This window comes from Girardinichthys multiradiatus, chromosome 19 (assembly GCF_021462225.1).
Source record: "Girardinichthys multiradiatus isolate DD_20200921_A chromosome 19, DD_fGirMul_XY1, whole genome shotgun sequence".
Classification (NCBI taxonomy): Eukaryota; Metazoa; Chordata; class Actinopteri; order Cyprinodontiformes; family Goodeidae; genus Girardinichthys; species Girardinichthys multiradiatus.
Genome location: NC_061811.1, coordinates 25,385,474 through 25,401,954, shown reverse-complemented (window position 1 = coordinate 25,401,954; position 16,481 = coordinate 25,385,474). Strand labels below are relative to the sequence as shown.

General features: G+C 38.4%; 1 long non-coding RNA gene across 1 annotated transcript; it reads left to right on the top strand.

Moving 5' to 3' along the window:
• The first annotated feature begins 722 nt into the window (after positions 1-722).
• On the top strand, positions 723-16,225 carry LOC124855103. Its single transcript, XR_007035007.1, has 3 exons — positions 723-780; positions 13,415-13,676; positions 15,957-16,225. It is a non-coding gene; the product is annotated as an uncharacterized LOC124855103 (long non-coding RNA).
• The last annotated feature ends 256 nt before the right edge of the window (positions 16,226-16,481 follow it).

The window sequence follows — 16,481 nt, the reverse complement described above, 5'->3', positions numbered from 1 at the left end:
AGGTGTTAAACGTACTGCATAATTTCAGTCTGTGGCTTCTTGTCTGCCCCTATACTCATAAGGCTGTAGTTCAAAAGTCTTTGTTTCACTGTTAATGGAGACGCACTCACATCCGCCTGCTGCCAGTGTTGAGCAAGCTCTGCACTGGTGACAAAACGATTGATTAGCTCACTCTCTTGGGTTGAGGCTTTGTGGATGCCAGATGCAGCAAGCTTTGCAAAACATATTTGTGCAATGTTGTCGCATTACAGTCATTTCATTGTGGTTTTATATGATAGACCTACGGTGGCCGGGGGGTGCAAAACACTTTTACAAGTACCGAAACAAATTTACATTTCAGAAAACAAATTTACATTTCAGAAAACAAATTTACATTTCAGAAAACAAATTTACATTTCAGAAAACAAATTTACATTTCAGAAAACAAATTAACATTTCAGAAAACAAATTTACATTTCAGAAAACAAATTTACATTTCAGAAAATCAACCGGAAAGGGAATGTACCAACGCCGAGGCTGACCCGGAAGTCAGCCTCAGGGGCTGCATCCTTCGAAGGCCGTATTTGTAGGCCGATTACGTTACAGCGTGGCGACGAAGGCTGTCCCAATTCATGAATCATGACTCCCTCAAATGTGGCCGACAAATGTGTCCTTATTTTGCCCGATTTGAAGGATGGGTCGTGAATATCCTTCGCGGCCCATCGTTTCCCATAATTCATTGCGGGTCGAAGCGGATTGGTCAAGCAGGGGAAGCCATGGCGGACCATAGCAACAAAAGCTGTGAGTAAATTATGGAAAATTACACTTTCTGTGACACAAATGAACTTCTACAATGTTTTTAGTGCGGGAATATAACTATGTAGACGTGAAATATCTGCTTGATTTATCTAGACATCGCTTAATTTCAAACGTGCTCTGACGTGTTCGGAGTTTTCCGTTCCCGGCGTAGTAACTGGCTCGCCTCGCCAGCCCTACCGGCGGTGAGGCGAGCTAGCCCGGTAAAGATCTGACCGGACTATCGGCACTAAGCTCCCGCTGGCAGTCATCACAGTGAACGTTTAACACAAGTGATTTCTAACAGTTTATGTTATTATTTTAATTGTTACTGAAAATCGATTTAATATTTCAGGTGATATTAAGGTTAACCAGAATAAATGGTCAGTTTTATGTAATCCAACTGTATCGCTGGAGAGTGTGATTGAGAATAAATAAGCTTTACAATATGAATTTTTAATGAAGAAATGTGCTATATGTTTTAAAGGTTTTACATGGTTTGTGGTATTGCAAATTGCATTTCTTATAGATTTCTATTTTTTTTTAGCAGTGGCTAATTTCTCGTCAATCTTTTGTAGAGGGCAGATTTGAAGTGTACCACTAATAATTGTCATATCAGCTAATTCCCCACCTGGTCTGGAACTCTCTACAACTCCTCCAGTGCTACCAAGGGCTTCTCGGGTGCTTTTCTGATTAATGCTCTCCTTGCCTAATGTGTCAGTTTAGTTGAATAACAATTTCTTGTCAGATTTGTAGTTGTACTCTTTATATTTTGTATTATGGATTGAACAATGCTCTGTGAGAAGTCGAAGGCTTTGGATATTATATGATAACCTAACCTCGCTTTTAGCGTCTCTACAACTTTATCTCTGACCTGTCTGCTGTGTTTCGTGGTCTCCATGATGCTGTTTGTTCACTAAATGTTCTCTAACAAAGCTCTGAGGGCTTCACAGAACAGCTGCATTAACACTAAGATTAAAAAATGCCTAGGTGTCTATTTACAGATTAGCTTTTGAAGGCAACTGGTTTATCTTAAATAAAGAGGAGTGAATAGAAATGCAAACTATGCATCACTTTCTTCCACTTCACAACTATGCCTAACTTTGCTTTTTTGTCTCATAAAATCCCAATAAAATACATAAAAATGTGTGGCTTTAACATGACATAAGGACAGTGAAGGACCCCTATTCATACCCAAATAACTCTTAAGAAACTTCCTGCTAGTATTACTGGAGTCACAAAACACTGTTTCCCTACAGTAAACAATGTGAAGAATATAGAAAACAACTTAAAATTGTTGTGTGTGAAAGCAGGTATGAAACATCCTTCTGGCTGCAATGAACTGATGCATGGTCAGTCCAAAATATTGGAAAAACAACTAAAACTGCAAGGATCTGAAATGGCGCAGGGACAGAAGGAGGAGCATCTGATTTTAGAGCTTCACGTTATAAATAGTCTATACAGTATTGCAAATCATTGGTATGAAACATTAATTATATACATACATATATATTACTGTCTAAACACTGAGTATTCCTAGTATAAGCAACAAGCAGCAGACTTTAGAGAGTATCCCTCAGGGTTTCAACATTTATTTCTTTTGGCTGCATGTCTGTGTAAACATCTTTTCCAAAAAACGTGCATGGTGCAATAACCGTTAAATTTAGATTGTTTGTGTGCGAGTGACGTATGGTTGTAACGCTCCACTTGTGAAAGTAAATCTATTGGGCTTTTTCCTGGCACTCAGACAATAATTCTGAGTGTTTCTCCGCCGGACAAGACACGGTAAAAAAAAAGAAGAAAAAAAAAGAAGTATGGTCGTCTGTTTTTCTGTGCTGGTCCTGTGATGGAGTACCCCGCCTCTCTGCCAATGTCATTAGGGACAGGACTGCCTGACCTTCTTCCGGGTAAAAGAATTTATACTAACCCGACCTCACGAAGGGAAAGCCTGTTTTTACAAAAGCTTGCACACAAGGAGAAGGAAGGAAGTGACTCCAAAGTGCTGGAAGGAGTCCCACATCTCTGTAAGAAGTCAGTGAGCTCTGATAGAGACATCCCAACAAACCAGCTGATTGGCATGCCAAAAGATGCCATTCATTTAGAAATGAACATGTGAATGGAAGGCTTCTGAGAGGAATCTGGAGTGATGAAAAATACAGGTTTGGCACGATTGAGCTCCAACCTGTTTGGGGATTGGGAGTGTGTATGGGATTGTGTGCGCATGTATATATGTGTATACACTCTCCCTGATAGGATGGGGGCTTCGTTAGGGTAATTACAGCTTTGCTATGTAAATAAGCCTGTCATAGTGGAGAGAGACACACCCACCTCTTTTTCAGACCCAATTAACCAACTCCCCTGGAATTTACATACCTAACAATCTCAATACGCCCATATGCAAACAGATGAATCCACCACTTGCACTTTTATGCACTTTATTAAATCTGAATTATACATATCATACAATTTTTACATTCATTAAACTTCTCTATTCTATCCAGAGTCAGTCTCAGACACCAGCAGCACCTAGTGCAAACTTAATGGTTATTTTGCGTGTTTGTAGATCTTTGACGAGCAAAGAGTCTACAGCCAGCCAGGTGATATCTGTATGCATAAGGCATCACCCAGGGCTAACAGGCTGCTGGAGATGTGGCGAGCAGCATCTATCATCTCAGGCCGCTGATGAATGTCTGTCTTGAATGGCTCTCTGGCGTAGTAAGAGGAACAGAGAGCACGAAATGACTCACGGTGGAAGGAGAAAAGGGAGGAGCAGTAGGAAACAAGATGGACAGACGAGGACAAGAGTATAGGCACAGGAGGAGAGAAGGAACAACACAAACAAATGAAATAGGTAGGAGAATAAAAGGAGAGACAGAATAATCAATGACAATGAAGAAGATGACAGGAAAGTAGTGACAAGCAGGAGAAGATGCAGCGGAAGAAGGAACAGAATTAAAAAACCTTGAAAAAGTCTTGGAGAGATTGAAATGGCTGCAGAGAAGAAAAGGAGGGAGGGAAAAGCAAGAGATGAAGATGGAAGGGTGAATGAAGAGGGCAATGGTGAGGAGAAGTAAGAGAATGACAGTATGTCAGACAGAGAAGAAGAGAGGGACAAAGGCAAGACTGGGACAAATACAAGATGGGTTGTAAGAAGCAGCATTATCTGGTACTTAAAACTAGTTAATAAAAAACAAAACTTGAAGTTGGGTGAAAAAGCATTTACATAAAATGTTTAAATGTGATAAATACAAGATAGTTGTAACTAGTGTAAATGGCTCCTCTGTGAACTGACCCTTTGCCTGATGAACAGCTTGGACCTTCTTCACATCAACATGGGCCTTTTTGAAAAAACAGTAAAAGAAAAAACCTTTCCATAGTGGAGATTTTTAATAACCCTACTACAACCCCTGGCAAAAATTATGGAATCACCAGTCTCTGAGGATGTTCCTTCGGTTGTTGAATTTTGTAGAAAAAAAACAGATCACAGACATGACAAAAAACTAAAGGCATTTCAAATGGCAACTTTCTGGCTTTAAGAAATACTAAAAGAAATAGCAAAAAATTATTGTGGTAGCGAGTAACAGTTACATTTTTAGAACAAGCACAGGGAATATATGATGGAGTCACTCGATTTTGAGGAAGAAAATATGGAATCATGAAAAACAAACAAACAAAATAACACATCACTAGTACTTTGTTGCACCACCTCTGGCCTTTATAACTGCTTGCAGTCTCTGAGGCATTGACTTAATGAGTGACAAACAGTACTCTTCACCAATCTGACTCCAGCTTTCTCTGATTGCTGTTGCCAGATCAGCTTTGCAGGTTGGAGCCTTGTCATGGACCATTTTCTTTAACTTCCACCACAGATTTTCAATGGGATTGAAATCCGGACTGTTTGCACACCATGACATTGACCTTATGTGTCTTTCTTCAAGGAATGTTTTCACAGTTTTTGCTCTATGACAAGATGCATTATCATCCTGAAAAATGATGTCATCATCCCCAAACATCCTTTCGATAGATGGGATAAGAAAAGTGTCCAAAATGTCAATGTAAACCTGTGCATTTATTGAAGATGTAATGACAGCCATCTCCCCAGTGCTTTTACCTGACATGCAGCCCCATTTCATCAATGACTGTGGAAATTTGCATGTTTTCTTCAGACAGTCGTCTGCATAAATCTCTTTGGAACGGCACCAAACAAAAGTTTCAGCATCATCACGTTGCCCAATGCAGATTCGAGATTCATCACTGAATATGACTTTCATCCAGTCATCCACAGTCCACGATTGCCTTTCCTTAGCCCATTGTAACCTTGTTTTTTTCTGTTTAGGTGTAAGTAATGGCTTCCCTTTAGCTTTTCTGTATGTAAATCCCATTTCCGTTAGGCAGTTTCTTACAGTTCGGTCACAGACGTTGACTCCAGTTTCCTCCCATTTGTTCCTCATTTGTTTTGTTGTACATTTTCTGTTTTCAAGGCATATTGCTTTAAGTTTTCTGTCTTGACGCTTTGATGTCTTCCTTGGTCTACCAGTATGCTTGCCTTTAAACACCTTCCCATGTTGTTTGGACTTCGTCCAAACAACAGCTGACTGTGAACAACCAACATCTTGTGCAACACTGTGTGATGATTTACCCTCTTTAAGGAGTTTGATAATCCTCTCCTTTTTTTCAAGTGACATCTCTGGTGTTGGAGCCATGATTCATGTCAGTCCTCTTGTTGCATCAGGTCTCCAAGGTGTGATCACTCCTTTTTACCTGGACACTAACGAGCAGATTTAATCTGATGCAGGTGTTATTGTTTGTAATGACAATTTGCAGGGTGATTCCATATTTTCTTCCTCAAAATTGAGTGATTCCATAATTTATTCCCTGTGCTTGTTCTAAAAATGTAACGGTTACTGGCTACCACAATAATTTTTTGTGATTTCTTATAGTATTTCTTAAAGCCAGAAAGTTGCCATTTGAAATGCCTTTAGTTTTTTGTCATGTCTGTGATCTGTTTTTTTTCTACAAAATTCAACAACTGAAGGAACATCCTCAGAGACCGGTGATTCCATAATTTTTGCCAGGGGTTGTATTACACTTTAAATCTAAGCTAAAGAAGTTACTGACTGAAACAAAAGGATAAATACAGTGTCAAAAAACACGAGCTGAGGCAATAACTATTTGGGTGAGACTTGTTTGACATTACTCAGAATCTTCTTCTGCATTTTGGTGTCGGTAATGTTGGCATTGTTGCTGCCTAGGTTACCAACATTGCTTTCTGAGTTTTTATTTATGAAATTGCAGAAACTGTGTAAATCGAGAATTTTTTTTACGAAAGGAAATAATATCTACAGTACTGAAGTCGTAGACAGCCCACCAGTTTTCAGTCGAATGGTTACTAGAGACAACACAATACTCAGATGACCATCTGTATACTACTACTTTATTAAGCACACCTGCTTCTTATTCCGAATAAGGAATCAAATCAATCACATGGCAGCAACTCAATGCACTGAGGCATCTAGACAACCTGCTGAAGTTCAAACCAAGCATCAAAATGGGGTATAAAGGAGATTTAAAAGACTTTGAACAAGAGATTGTTATTGGTGTCGGACGGGCTGGTTGGACTATTTTAGAAACTATATCTGGGAGGATTTTCAACCACAACCATATCTGTGGTTTACACAATATGGTCTGAAAAAAAAAACACAGTAATAAGGACTTGTGTGACAAAAATGCGTTGTTTATGTCAGAGCTCAGTAGAGGATGGGTTGACAGGTTTTAGACTATAGAAAGGTAACAGTAGCTCAAAGAACCACTCACTACAACCAATGTATGCCGAATACAATCTATGAAAGCACAACATTTCAAACCAAGCATAGGGTTACAGCAGCAGAAGATCACATGGGGTGCAGCTCCTGTCAGCTGACAACAGGAAACTGAGGCGACAGCATAAAGGTATGTGGGATACTTTGCAGGTGGCTGTGCCTCAGTGGGTAGAGTAGATGACCTGCAATGGTATGGTTCTGGGTTCAATTTCAGTGTCCACATGTTGAGGTGTCCCTGGGCAAGGCATTTACCCCCAGGTTGCCTACTAATCTGCATTTGTGATTGGTTGAATGTGGCTCTAGTGTTAAGCGCTTTAAGTGTCAGTATGACTAGAAAAATACTCACGATTGAAAAATACACGCGATTGGTATTTTTTGACATGTCAGTCTTATTAGTAAAATTGGGCCGATATTAATAACTGATGTTTATTTCAATCTTCTTGCCATTTGTGTGCAAGTTTTGGGCGGGGGAGGTGAGGGGGTTGTGTTTAATTGTGTTTTATTATTTGTTCCTTTGCACTCTTCTTGTTAACTAGTTTATTTTCTGTTTCCTTTCCAGTTAATTCAGTCAGTGTGGTTAGGTTTGTTTACTTTTGTATTCAGGTTTTCTTTATGGGTTCTTTGTTTGTTCTCAGGTTGTTATTGTTGTTCCTATGTTCCCTCTAGTTTCTCTGTTTACTTTAGTCATGATTATTCTAGTTTTCTTATTCCCCATTTGATTATTTATCTTTGTCTATAGGTTTGCTTGGTCTGTGTTTCTGTTTATTGTTTATTAGTTACTTTGCCCATCCTCAGCCTTTGTATTTGTTTCACCTGTTCCTGCCTCCTTGTCACACCTGTTCCCTGTTTTCTCTGATTACCTGCCCTTTGTCATCCCTCAGTATATTGGTTGGTGTTATGTCATTGTTGGTTGCTGGTTCCTTGTGTTTGTCACAACCCCGTTCCCTACCATTTCTGTGCTTTGTTTTTGCTTCGTTTTGGAAATCTTTGTTATGTTTTTGCCTCGAGTGCCTGCAGTGTCTTTGTAAGTCCTTGTATCCTGACTCTGATTCGTACCTGCATTGTTTTTGCTACGACTTTTGTCCTTTGTAAATAAATTGAAGAATTACTAAGATGCAGCTGCCGAGCTCTTGTCTGCATTTTGGTCCGATCCAAAACCACATCGTGACAGCAAGAGGTCACTTGCCTTGTCCTCCACAGTCACTGGATCTCATGCCAATAGAGCACCTTCCAGAATCGTATGGGAGTTTTTCATCATGGATGTAAAAACTCTGGGTAGACTTAAAGCCTAGATCTGTAGGCTTTTTTGAGATGTAGTGAAGTACTTGCAAGAAACCCCCAAATGTCTCACACCAAAACGTGATGAGAGAGTTAAGCTTTCCAAAGACCAATGTCAGAGATCAGCAGATGGCTACACCTAAGTTATTTCAGTCAAAGGGGATAACAATAAACAGAGGATAACGTGTCCTAACTTTTTCATCAGTTGGAAAATGCATTTCTTGTTTATATAGATATATACACTCATCTGCCACTTTATTAGGTACACCTTGCTAGTACCGGGTTGGACCCCCTTTTGCCCTCAGAATTGCCTTAATCCTTCGTGGCATAGATTCAACAAGGTACTGGAAACATTCCTCAGAGAGTTTGGTCCATATTGACATGATAGCATCACACAGATGCTGCAGATTTGTCGGCTGCACATCCATGATGCGAATCTCCCATTCCACCACATCCCAAAGGTGCTCTATTGGATTGAGATCTGGTGACTGTGGAGGCCATTTCAGTACAGTGAACTCATTGTCACGTTCAAGAAACCAGTCTGAGATGATTCATGCTTTATGACATGGCGCGTTATCCTGCTGGAAGTAATCATCAAAAGATGGGTACACTGTGGTCATAAAGGGATGGACATGGCCAGCAACAATACTCAGGCAAGCTGTGGCGTTGACACGATGCTCAATTGGTACTAAGGGGCCCAACGTGTGCCAAGAAAATATCCACCACACCATTACACCACCAGCCTGAACCGTTGATACAAGGCAGGATGGATCCATGCTTTCATGTTGTTGACGCCAATTTCTGACCCCACCATCCAAATGTCGCAGCAGAAATCGAGACCCATCAGACCGGGCAACGTTTTTCCAATCTTCTATTGTCCAATTTTGGTGAGCCAGTGCAAATTGTAGCCTCAGTTTGCTGTTCTTAGCTGACAGGAGTGGCACCCGGTGTGGTCTTCTGCGGCTGTAGCCCATCCGCCTCAAGGTTCGACGTGTTGTGCGTTCAGAGATGCTCTTCTACATGCCTTGGTTGTAACAAGTGGTTATTTAAATTACTGTTGCCTTTCTATCAGCTCGAACCAGTCTGGCCATTCTCCTCTGACCTCTGGCATCAACAAGGCATTTGCGTCCACAGAACTGCCGCTCACTGGATATTTTCTCTTCTTTGGACCATTCTCTGTAAACCCTAAAGATGGTGGCATGTGAAAATCACAGTAGATCAGCAGTTTCTCAGTACTCAGACCAGCCCGTCTGGCACCAACAACCATGCCACGTTCAAAGTCACTTAAATCACCTTTCTTCCCCATTCTGATGCTCAGTTTGAACTGCAGCAGATCGCGTTGACCATGTCTACATGCCTAAATGCATTGAGTTGCTGCCATGTGATTGACTGATTAGAAATTTGCGTTAACGAGCAGGTGTACCTAATAAAGTCGCAGGTGAGTGTATGTAAATATCTCTCTCTCTCTCTCTCTCTCTCTCTCTCTCTATATATATATATATATATATATATATATATAAGGCTGAAACAATTAATTGGATTAATTGGATTAATTAAATTAATCGTTTGTTGAAATAATCATCAACTAATGTAATAATCAAATAATCGTTAACTGGAGACTACAGACTCTAAAATATGTCATTTGCTGAAAGAACCAGCCACTCAGAACAGTAATTAGGTCAACGTTATGCATAAAATATATATGGTTTTCATTTAAGATGAAAAACCTTCTCTGTCTGTAAATATGCTCTATACAGAAGTCCTCAAGTAGCATAGCTTTAGCTTCACCTGGTTCAATTTCTGTAAAAAAAAAAGTCTCCTATTAAATGGGCTGTCCTAGTTTTTTTCACATGACTGTCATGATGCAAGTGAATCAGTAGGATGTTGTGCCCCAGCCGGGTTGAAGATGAAACATGTACTGAACTGTACATAAATGAAGAAATTGGTAAAAACTCTGAATCCATAAATACACCGTATTAACCTACTTTTAATACAGCCCAGGAAGGAGGAGCCATAGCTGGAGTCCCGTGATCTCATGGAGTCAACTAACAAAACAATTCTCCCAGCTACTTTCTCATTACCAGCAGCAGCACAGCTGATTGCATTGGAGAGGCAGTGCACAAGGACCTGAATGTCTCTGAAACCCGCTGGCGAGTAAGAGTCTACTTCGAAGAATCTGTGGATCCAAAGTTTACTATGATCTGATGTTAATGTATGTCTCGATCGAAGAACAACCAAAAGTTTGTTAAGCTATGATCTGCTGTTTGTGCATCCAGCAAATCCCAGGGGTAATTTAGACAAGCTGTCTTAATCTTTCTTTTTGAGCTTCTGCATAAATGAAATCTGAGCCACTTCTTTGTTTGCCATTCAACTTGCAACAAAGCTGCTAACAAGAGCAATTTTCTTTTGTTCATCGCCTCAACCCAATGCCCTTTGGACCTTCTTCACTTCTGTTAATCTGAAGTACATGTAAGAGGTTGTGTCTGGGCAGAGAAAATTAGTTAGGATGAAACAATATAAATATTGTGAATTTCATGGTGTTTTGCTTTTGTTTGTGGTGATAAAAGGCTACTTGGCGAGTTAATGCAAACAGGCCTCCAAACCTTGAGGGTAGTTTATTTGTTCTGTGTTGTGTGTTAAAGTGAAGACAAACTATATATATTTCAATGAGGCTCTGCCGGTATCCATACACACCCTAATTTTTGTATTAATGGTATTTCAAGTACTTGTGAAACTAAAAGGGTTGCTAAATAAGTTATTTTCCTTTGTTAGCTAAAACCACTAACTGCTAATGCTAGCGCCAGGAAGGTCAAATATTTACATATGACTTGTCTTGTCATCTTGTGAGGCTCCATAGACATTCCTCTCCACCATTTTATTTGTCCGTTACTCCATGTAATGGCTAGTTAACTGCATTAAAATCAATTGCCCAAAAGATTATTCATTTCAATTTAAAATTCGGCAAATAATTATTTCATATTTTCTTAAAATAATGTTTTACTCACCTTCTGATTTGCAATGTGACTGTTTTTTTTTTTTTTTAACACATACTACTCATTGTTAATTAGTTTTTCTTTTGACAGCATTTTCAAATTCCTTAAAAAAAATCCTAGGTTCTCAAACATACAGTAAATGCCCACACTGAACTGTAATATCATTGCATCATTTTATTGGTTATGATTTTCAACCATTATATTTGTTCCTTTTTCCCTTTATTTGTATATAGTTCATTAGTTTTCTGTATTCTTTCATGTTTGCTTGGTAGTTTTAGTTCATGTTTACTTGACTATTCAGGGATTTAATGACTGAAACATGTTTAACTTTGTGTTGAATTGTTTCTGTTAATAAATTTCTATATTATGAAGAGAAGTTGTGAATTTATTCCATATGTGTGTGGAGTTTGCAGTTTTGAGAATGCCAGTCTTCGAATCACTCTTTCATCTATTGTAATAATACCACTGCTGTACTAGGCTGGTATTCACAGGACACTACTCAACAGACCGAAAGTTATTTAATAAATATTAAATAACTTAAACATATTATTGCACAAGGACAAGATAGCAAAGCGGCTGTTTATGCCAATGCTTCAGATATGTCAAACTAATTGCAACAACCATACTAATCAGTTGATGTCACTATGATGAAACAATAAGATATCTGCACTGCAGATAACTTTTAACCGCACCTGAATTTGCAGGGTTGAGAATGGCAGCCATAAGCTGGCAGTTTTTAAGGATGTATTTCAAACAGCTTTATTACTATGAAAAGGAAATCATTTGCATGTCCAGGGTCCAGCAGAGTTGAATAATTCAACTTCAGAAAATATAAGAATCATAACAGGAGTAGGAGATTAAGTTCTTTGTGTTTGAGCAAAAATTTCAGTTTGTATCCAGCATTGGCTATTTCAGCGACAGCGTCAGCGCTAATGTCAAACTTGTTAGCAAGCCGAACTTCTTCTCCCTGTAGCTATGAACAATACATCTTAGCCGAGGTTCTCAGAAATAAGGTTACGCTTCATTGTTGGAATAGATTTAAAAAGTTTATTTTTAATTTTTTTTTTGCCTTCTTTAGTTTTTTTAACCATGGTAAAGTCAAACTTGCTAGCAGGCTTATCACCCAGGCCCTCATTGCTAATAAATGGTACATCTCAGCAGTGGTTTATAGGGAAAATTTTTATTTTTTGGTGTAAGAGAATTAAAAAAGTTTATTATGATTTCAGTAACATTTTTATTCCCTAAAAATTTTACCCTGGAAGACAAATTCATCTTAATAATTAGCTACTCAACAAAATTCTAAAAATTAAGTTTGGGTGCAAGTTTTTACATTAATTCCACTGGTTGGTTTCTAACAATTTCATTGTCAGGTTACTAACAAGTTCAGGTTTAGACATTACAGTAAGTGAGTGAGTGCCTTTCAAATAAAGGATTTTTACCAGAAGATCAGGGTTCATGCTCTGTCTTATTGCTTTTCTGTTTCGTTTTTGTTTTTGTTAATTATGTGATTTTTAGATTAGTTACATTTTGTGCTGTTGATTGATTTTTGAATACATTATTTAAAATACATTTTTATGAACCTAATTGAATTTATACTCTAACTTAAGATATTCATGTGCCATTTCTAATGTTTTATAAAAACTGCAGTTTTTTTTCTATGGCAACGCTTTTTGGTTAAAAGAGAATAGTTTTGTTGCATTTCTAGTGATCGTGTACACCACAATGGCCCGCATTTTCTATGACAACAGCATGATTTACGAATAGGTTCTAGTGTACACTTTTAAAAACATCCCGATCTCTGTTGTGTAGACAGGAAAAACAGAATCGCCCTGTATGGAGACGCCCTGGCCTTTGCGCATTATTCAGTAAATATAATGCACATGCGCACCGCTAACGGATGCCAACTGGTTTAAAAACCACAGACCACCTTTTTAAGCAGGGAGTGTGGGTACTCATGCATATGTTGTTGAGTTTCAAAGCACATACCACCTACAAGTGGTCTGGCAGGGAAATTGCACAATTTTAATGTTTCTCCAAGTGTGTTCTGCACGCAGATCGCAATTAAAACATTGTCATGCAAATTTTTTAACAGAAACAGATAGATTGTTGTCATATGCACTGGGCCTAAGAACTATAACACATTCAAAGTAATTTTTGTAAGGTTTGTTACCAATAAAAAGAAAAAGAAATGTGCTGGAGATTCACTGATCGTTTTTTAAACGAGGCAAAAAAGAGAAGTAATTTTCCCGTTCATGTATTAAAGCACTTTCTTAACATTCATTTGATTAGGAATCAAAATCAGTTTTATTGGCCAAGATTGGTTAGACCAACAAGGAATCTTACTTCAGTTTCAAGTGCTCACAGCATTTAGACATTTAACATAAACATATAAACTTTAGAGTAAATACTGAGCTTAATACAAAGTTCACCAAAGAACATAGTGCATGTTTATGTGTTTATAAAGTGAAAAACATGAGAATTTTCTGTTTTGATTAAACAGGTCAGGTCACATTTTGACCATCCATTCTCTACATTTGCTTATTCTCGCAGGTTCGTGAAAAGGCTGGTGTCTATCTCTGGTGGTCATCATGGTAAACCCTGTATAGGATGCCAGTCTATTACAACGCAACACAGAGACAAACAACTATGCACACACATAATCATACCTAAGGAGCTTTAGAGAGACCAATTAACCAGTGGAAGGCAGCCAGAGTGCCCGGAGAGAACCTATTCATACACAGTTAGAGCATGCCAACTTCAAGAAGGAAGAGCCCAGGCTGGGACTCGAACACTGGACACTTCTTGCTGCAACGTAACAGTGCTAACAACTACTCCACTGAGCTTTCTACTTTGTAGCCCCTTCACAAAAGTTCTAAGAGAACAGATACCAATGAAAATCCTGGCCTTATGAAGTATAAATCTCTTATGGATAAAAAAAACTAATGTTCCCAATTTGCTAATTTGTTTTTTCAAATAAGTTAAATTCAGATTATCTATATGAAATTAGATCGTGTATTTAGATATGGGGAAGATGATCACTGACAAAAAATAATGAAAAAAAAACAAACAATGGATAACAATTAAGACTAAATAAAAAGGAAGTATTAGAAATCAGATGGACTCCAAAGGGACAAAATACTAACATCCTGCTCTGTATTTTTTATAAAACAGAAAAAGCAGAGACAAAGAGAGCACACAATGTCCTTGCTTATCTCAACTCTGTGCAAAAGACGAAGAGCCAGTGTTCCAGGGAATTATTGGGTTCTTGGATCAATAGTAGGGCTATGATAAGACAGTGATAGAGTTTGTGATCTAGAGCTTAAATAAGGGATGCATTGCCACTTTCTTTTTCTCTTCTTTTTTGTCTGCAATGGAGCCAGCTGAATTTATAATTCGTAGGAAAAACAATAAAGGAAGATTGGAAAGTCATCACAAATGGTCTACTTAAGCCTTGGTGAGAAACATGAAAATTATTATAGGGTAAATAAAACACCATGTGGTGGCTAATTGGCAAGAGATGATATGATATTCTGACGGTATAATTATGTTTAGTAAAAAAAAAAACTGAGGTTTTAAGTTATTTATACAGAATTTTAAAGCAGAAATACAGTATGTACCATTTGTCCAAATATTCCTACTACTGATGAACTAAAATAAATTTAAAACTAGAGTGAGAGTGTAGAGTGGTAATTAAGTTTTTAAGAATTGCCAATTTGTCTATCTTGTAAGACAAGGTTTTGTGTAGGAGTCGTCTTTCAGCCAGCTGACTGGCAGTGTGCAGCAACAGGTGGCTCCAGGGCAGCACTCTGCTCAGAAACAAATTCCAGTAAAGTCACATTGTTGGTCACAGGTAAAAGAGCAGTCATAATGCTTGAGGCTTGACAGCTGTAGCTTTAAAGCAGCACTTTCTAAAACTGAGTGAAAGGTGGTGCTCCTTTTCTTTTTCACAGTATGACATTTACATCATGAATTCTGTCATTCAGAACTACTTTCAAACAGCCTATTTTGTCCTCCTTTTAAGGGAGGAAAAGTCTAGAAGCTTTCCTTTAGCCATCTGACCAGCCATGCACAGCAACATGTGGGGGAGGGGCAATGCTGCATGATGTTCCATACAACTTACCTCTGGCACGTTCTCTGGCATCTCATTAAAAGGAGTTTAAACTGTAGAAATATGAAAGTATTTCTTGAGCTGCAAAGCCTGGGGGCACTCTGATCAATCCGTTAGTTGGACCCCAAACAAATTTTCCGTTGCTTATTTGCATGTCCTTTCAGTGGTTAATGGACAACCCTCTGTGTTGTGCAACACTCTAAAGCCACGGTTATTTATACCTTTGCCCAGCAACTTTCTCAAGAGAATTTGGTCACTACAAATTCTCAGCCTCTTGGCTTTTACACCTTCGCTTGAGGCACAGGCACTGCAGTTCTTGTTTTAAACAGTAAGTAACACTATAGATAAAATCTGCCTGTGTTCAACAACTGGTAGCAGAACAAGAGTCTATGGAGGAGGCAGATTCCTAATGCAATTCTAACTTCAAAGTTTAACCTCATAATTGATTATAGGTGATCCAAGAACACTGAATGCTGATGTTAAATCAAAAGAAACAGTGTAATTGCATTTTTTTTAATGACTTACTATGTATATACTTTGTATATTAAAGCAATCTTACAGATTTTGGAAAATAAATGATGGTTATTTTATCCTTTTACTCAAAATAAAATCTAAAAAAAAAGAAAAAAAAGCCAATGACATTGTATGACTTTTTCCCACTCTGGACTCAGTACAAGTTAGAATATATATCTAGTTATAATATAGAGTAATTTTCTCATAAAATCCTACTACGCTGAATATCTGTTCCATAACTGAGGCCATCTGTACGGTTATTTGTTATATAAACAAGATTATTGGGGACATTTGGATCATTTATGAAATAATGCCCCTCGCTTCTTTAATTCCTCTATTTTCTATCCCATGTGTTCCTCTATTATTTTAGAAAAATGTCCGCTCATCAGAGCAGGTGTTTATATCCTCATACAAAGTAGCAGGCCTTTAGCGCATATGCAAAAATGTATTCTCTCTCTCTCTCTCTTGCAGAGAGAAATACATGTGCATGTCCAAGCACGTATACAGACAGGGTCGTGCGTGCAGACAGACAGTCAGCTGTGCCCTTCCCACAGCAAGTAGCACGAAAACAGAGGGCTGCCTGTCCCTGCCTTACACACACACACACACACACACACACACAAACTCTACAAAGAGCTCTCTACACACTCTTAAAGGGACATGACACACAATTAAACTTAACCGTCAAGAGCCAGCACCACTCCTGGACAACTACAAAGTACATGAGCTGCAGCTGTGTCATCCCATGTGAGTATTTGTGTATCTGTAATCAAAGATAAGAGCATGTTTAAGTGTTCATTCTGATTATGTATCTAAAAGTTGATTAAAATATACTTCGATCACTCTCTTCTTCATGTCATAAGCTGGGATGTTCATAGTTTAGATTGAATGAGCAATGTATAAAACATCTGGCAGCATATAAAATCAAGCTGTTCAGAGTCGGAATTGTGACACTACAAAGTGCAAACATTATCGACATCCAGCTTTAAAGTTCAA